Here is a 6,306-nt window from a genome sequence, read left to right as displayed (position 1 = left end):
AAACTTTCCCAAAACAATCTTTTGATGTTAAAACCTATAAAATAAATATGCTCTGGGTCAGTCGAATTCCATCAGAGTTCAACTACCCACCTGGCCCCAGCTTTTTCTCTCTATGTGTGTCTGTCTGTCTTTTCTCCAACCCCCATTGCCCTTTGTCTGGATTCTGAATTATCAGCCATGCTGGTAATATCAGCCACCTTGTTTTTTGCATCCCTGATAGATTTTGGAGAACTTTTCACATCATTACAAACTAAGTGACCTCATTATCTCTAAGATTGGCACTGCAATGCACTTAGGGTTGGGGGCCTCTGTTCCCTGGTTGACCACAAAGCCTAAGACTATTGGGTTGTACCTGCTGGAGAGGTGGATCCTCCTTTGGGGGAAGCTAGTTGGTTCTCTAACTTCTAGAGCCAATTAAGAAAATGTTAATTTTGGAGAAGAGAAGTTCATAGGTTTCAAACTCAAAGAAATGATAAATGTAAAGAGAGGAAAATGTTAATTATCCTTATTTGATCATTATATATTGCATATCTATATCTAATTATCATACTCTGCCCCCTTAAATATGTACAATTATTTTGTGTCAATTAAAATTAATCGGGCGTGGTGGCTCACCTCTGTAATCCCAGCTACTCAGGAGGCTGAGGCAGGAGGATCTCAAGTTTGAGGACATCCTCCACAAACCTAACAGGACCCTATCTCTACGTAAAATAAACAAAATAGGCAAATGCCCCTGAGTTCAATCCCCAGAACTGCATAAAAAGAAAATGTATTTTGGGGAAGGAAAGTTTTTCCTTAAGTTGTATTCAGAATGGTTGCCTGATTGTGTGACAATATCTGAGTAGGGTCCTTAGGTCTCTTCTGGAGTTTCTTTAGCATCCTTTTTCTTACGAGGTCACGAGAGGGATCATCTCTAAGATAACAGTGCAACACCATGACACCAAGCATGTGGCTGGGACAAGATGCAAAGGAAGTGAGTCACAGTTAAGAGGCTGCCTGGGAAGGCATCAACTTGGGAAGGGGTATCTGAGCATCTCATTCCATCCACAGAACACAAGTAAGGAAGCCCGTGTGGACAGCAGGAAAGAGTACATTTTGGAGAACAACTTCATATACACCTCACTCTGGGGTGCTTCATTTTCTTGAATATGTGCCTTAGGAACATCCTGGGGAACTTGGGAGGTGACATTTATCTGGAGGTTCTTCAATAGGAACATAGGAAAGAGTGGGCGCATCTCAGGGGGTTGGGTTTGATAATGGTTCTGGGATTTCACAAAGACTGGAATAAGCGTGCAATATTATTTTTCTTTCTTTTCCCTTTTTCTTCCTTTCCTTTTTTTTTCTTTTCAATGCTGGGATCAAACCCAGGGCTTTGTGCAGGCTAGGCAAGTGTTCTGCCAGTGAGCTAACCCCAACTCCTAATTTGACTTCTTAATTGAACTAATATCTAATTGCCCCCTGTGTAAGAGGGGTTCCCTCTGATTTTTTTTTTGGGGGGGGGTAGCAGGGATTGAACTTAGGGGCACTTGACCACTGAGCCACATCCCCAGCCCTATTTTGTATTTTATTTAGAGACAGAGTCTCACTGAGTTGCTTAGCGCTCTGCTTTTGCTGAGGCTGGTTTGAACTGGTGATCCTCCTGTCTCAGCCTCTTAAGCCGCTGGGTAGGAGGTATGCACCCCTGTGGCCTGCTTCCCTATGATTTTTTAACTACTTTTATCTTCCTTTCCCATGCAGCCAATGTCAAGGTTAAATCTATCATTGCCTTGCTGTGTAATGCTACCTGTGTTTTAACCTACCTGAGTACCAGTCTCCTTATTTATGAAATGAGGCAAGTACATCAGGTGATTTGTGTGTGTGTGTGTGAAACTGGAGATTGAACCCAGAGGGAAATACCACTGAGCGACATCTCCATTCCCTTTTTAACTTTTATTTTGAGACAGAGTCTTTCTAAGTTGTTTAGGCAGAACTTGAACTTGCAATCCCCCTGCCTCAGCCTCCTGAGTCACTGGGATTGCAGGCAGTTGCCACTGTACCAGGCTAAGTCAGCTGATTTTAGAGGTCTGTCATGGATTTAAAATTCTAGGTTCTATGACTATGATCATCCACCAACATATAGGACTGAAAAAAAAAAATCACAACCAAATCCAGTCCTTTGGAAAACAGGTGGTGGAATCCCAGCGCCCAGCTGGTGCTTCCTATTTAAACTTGTTTTCCTGGCTTGCAGAGCTCTTTTCCTTTCAAGCATTTCTGAGTCTGTAGATTCCGAGCATCTGACCTCCATGGTTTGTGCTCGCTTTCTTTTAGGATCACCACCACCTTTCACTCATCTCACTGGGATACTGTCCAATTTAATTCATTGTAATACTAATACTATATGTGTATAAGCTGTAACAGAGCGCTGAGAATAGTGTTTTAGAAAGCACATGGGGTTTTCAAGAAGAGATGCCTGGTTGGAATTCTGCCTCGTTGCAGCTGGGAATTTGGTTGCAAATAGAGCTGTTTTTGGTTAATTGAAGCAGAGAAGGAACTTATGTGACAATCGGTGGGTGATTATAGAATCATTGGGCAGTTGGGAGGCACTGTCTGGGGCTAGATACAAAAGTGGTGAGGCAGAGTGAAGAGGCCACCAACTTGTCACTATGCTACATGGTCACTTCGTATAATCCCTAACTGACCCTATGCCTTGGCTTTTCTCCCTAAAGTGTCAAAGTTTTAAGCAACCAGAGAGAAGGAACAGGAGATTATCCTTTCCTTGGTTTGTGTTTTCTGTAGTATGTACTGGAACCTTCCGTCCACTTGATGTTCCCTCCAAAGAAAAAGTATATCCACAAGTGAGCATCTACATACAAAGGGAAAGAACCTTGATTCTTATTTTTCCATCACGTAGAAAAATTAACTTGAGTTGGCCCTAGGTTGAAAACTAGGCAGGCTGAGGATGTGGCTCAGTGGTAGAGTGCCTGCCTAGCATTCCTGAGGATTTGGGTTCCAAAAAAGAAGAAGGAGAGGGAGAAGAAGAAAAAGAAAGCCATGCAACTCTGAAACTTCTAGAAGAACACAGAGACTATCTATTCTCTGTTTCCTAAGCAGTCCGAATGTCTACCCCGTGGTTCTACCAGTTACTACCACTAGCTGTGTGATTTGGTAAAACAATGAAGAGGACAATTCCTTCTCAGGGCAGTTGTTTGAATTCAGTGGAAATGTGCATGAAGTCCTCAGCCCTAGGTCCCACCTCTGGGCAATGATGTTCTCCTGAGCCTAAAGCATGGGTATTCCTGGATTCCTGGCCATGTCCCAGTCTCCAGGTATCTATCTGCTTGGTGGTAGGTGTCGAGAGGAGACAGATCATCTTGACACCTTTTGATTTTTGTAGCTCTCTGAGCCCCAAGATCCATTTTCCTTCCTGGGGGAGATGGTAGCCACAGGGAGGGTCTTCTTAGGCAGTGACTTAAGAGAGAAGATTGTATCGGGGTTCTCCTGAGACACCCCTAAGAGCTCCAAACAATATTTCTGGTGAAACTTTTTTGGGGGTTGTGGGGCAGGTTGCTGTCAGCCCTGTGTCATTAGGTTGAAGGCACAAGATAGGGACATCTGTTCATGTGGATTCATAGTCCCTCTGACTGCTGGGCCTGAGGAAACGTGGGATGCACCTACATCCTGTCATCAGATTCTCATCACATCCCCTTATGGTCTACAGGGCAAGTACTAGTTGGCTCATTTTATTTTCCTCAGAGGAAGAAACTGAGGCCAAAGAACTAGAGTCACTTGCAGAAGGTCACTCAACTCAGCTTCGGGGCTTGTCTGAATCCTGAACCCAGCATCCTTCCCACCACCCAACACTTTTTCCTTTCTTGGTACCTCCATTATTAGAACACCTAGATATTCTTAGCTAACAATGGATGACATAAATAAACACACGGTCATTTCCCCCCATTTCCGCTCAGGTCCACTGCAGATGGCTGAGCCCTTTGTGAGCACACAGCATGAAAAGGCATCTCACGGAGTGGAAAGAGAGCCTCAGCATTAATCATTATGAAACCGTGCAAACGGCTTTTGCAGGAGAGGGATGGGATTCAGGGAAGACGGGCAGCTCCTGGCCACTGTCAGGAGACCCCCTAGTGATGGGAAGTCACCATTCCAAGGGCTTGGGTGGAGGCTTCCACTGTGCGGAGGAGCAGGTGTCTGGACTCAGTCACCCAGGGTGAGTGCCGTCTGCTACTCCCACCTGCAGAGACAGGACTGAAGCTCCAAGTGCTATTAGCAGGCCAGGATCCTGCTCTGGCCCTGAGGCCAAGGCCAAAGTCAGGGGAGGTGGGGAAGCTGCCTGTACAACTGGTGTAGAATTGCCAATCTGTTTATTGATCCAAGGAGGAAGAGTCAAAATAGACCCCCTTTTTAATTATGCATCCTATAGTTTGGATCTAGAACGTCCCCAGAAAGCCCAGGTGGTAAATAAAGACTCTGTCCCCAGCTTTTGGCACTATTGGGAGATGGTTGAACCTGTAGGACGTGGGGTTCTAATGGAAAGAAGTAAGGTCATTTCAGGCATGTCCTTGAGGGGTTACTGGCCCCTTTCTCTCTCTGCTTTTTAGTGGCCTTAAGCCCAACAGCCTTCTCCTCCATGTGCTTGTGCCCTGATGCCTTGGGACCATGTGCCCCCAAACCAAGGGACCATGGACTGAAATCGTGAGCGGAAACAAACCTTTGCTCTTTATGAGTTAATTAACTCAGTATATTTTTCTCAGTGACAGAAAGCTAACTAGCATACCTTGAAAGAGAGGCTAGAGTTAGGTTCTTGTGTCCAAATGGAAGGTTCTAAAGGATTGGGGGGTGCAGGGAGGTGATGTTAATAGCCAATGGGAGTAACCTGAAGCGCCCATCGCCCATCTCATTGGGCTTGTGTGCCTCATAGTGGGGAGGTGACCAATGGCTATTTGTTGAAATAATTATTTTAACAGTTCAGCAATCAAAGACAGTCTTTAGGGAATAGAGGTGGCTTTTTAAAGGGGCGTGATTAGCAGGGTGCGACAGGGAATATCTTTCCAAATCCTCAAACTCCAATGTCACGGATTCTCTGTCCCTAAGTCCAAGCAACAATCACCGGTTCTCACTGTAATTAGGGGGAAACAGGTAACCTAGAGCTACCTAACTCCCCACAGATGAAGAAACCTTAGTGAGTCTTCGTTTATCTCAAACAGGGAAAAAATGGGCATTTGTCTACTGCTCTGATATTTTAACGCACAAACAGGCTATAGAACATGTGTTAAGTGGAGACAGAGAGAAGGAGAAGAAGAAAAGTTGAATTTGCTCAATTACTCAGAAAATTAACAGGCTGATCTTGTTTAGGCGGAGGATCAGCATTCGGAGAAAGAGTACATTTAATAACACTGAGCAGATGTGTTCAATTCATGGGAGCTGAAGGCTATGGGACAATGATAGTCGGACCAGGTATTCCTGTTTATCAGGTATGTGGCCTTGGTCACCTGGTCCTAAGGTCCTCCCACCCATTACCAGGTGGGTGCACACAAGTGACCAAAGCAGAACCCTGTTCCCCTTTTCCTTGGCTGCTTGACTCTCTGGGTGCCCGGTTTCTGACCTCTGGTGGACACCCAACTCAGATGGCTTTGTTCACCCTCAGGAATGCCCACTGGGCTGACTGGGCCCAGTTTCCTGTAGCTTTCCACTTTCCTTGCTTTCTTAATTTTAGTGTCATACCATCCCTCGGGATGCTGTGGCCTGACCCACCGGGAAGAGAGTTGACCTCAACTCCCTCTCTCCCCTCCTTCCGTGTAAAAGGACACTGTTGGACTGGACCAACTCCCAAGGATCCTCCTGCTCCATGACCCTGATGAGGGTGGCCACAGAGACATCTAGGGAGGGCCCCTCCTTGAAACCACTGAGGGAGGCATGACATTGCTGCACATGTGATGTCCACACAGCTTTTCTCCTACAGCAAGAGCTGGTAGGGCTTTCTGGACAAAGTGGGAAAGTCCAAAGAGTCACTCAGCAAGTCATGGGGTAAAAAGGGCAGGACAGAAAGAAGATATTCCAAGACCAACCTGCCCCCTGCAGCATGCCCAGCAGACTCAGGGCTGTTTGCAAAGTGACTTTTTCATCCTGCTTTCAGGCTTCTAAGCAGCTTGTTTTTCTCAGAAAAAGACAACTGCTTCTGGAGAGCACTCAGCGCTGAGGAGTGACAACTGGGGGAAGCTGGTTTTCAGCAGAGACACAAACCCTTCCTCTGATAAGGATGGAGAATTCATTCAAAACAGAGTGTTTTTTTTAATGTTTTCTAATATTTATTTT

This window comes from Spermophilus citellus, assembly GCF_964194105.1.
Source record: "Spermophilus citellus genome assembly, chromosome: 11".
NCBI classification, from domain to species: domain Eukaryota; kingdom Metazoa; phylum Chordata; class Mammalia; order Rodentia; family Sciuridae; genus Spermophilus; species Spermophilus citellus.
Note: the sequence above shows the minus strand (reverse complement) of the source record.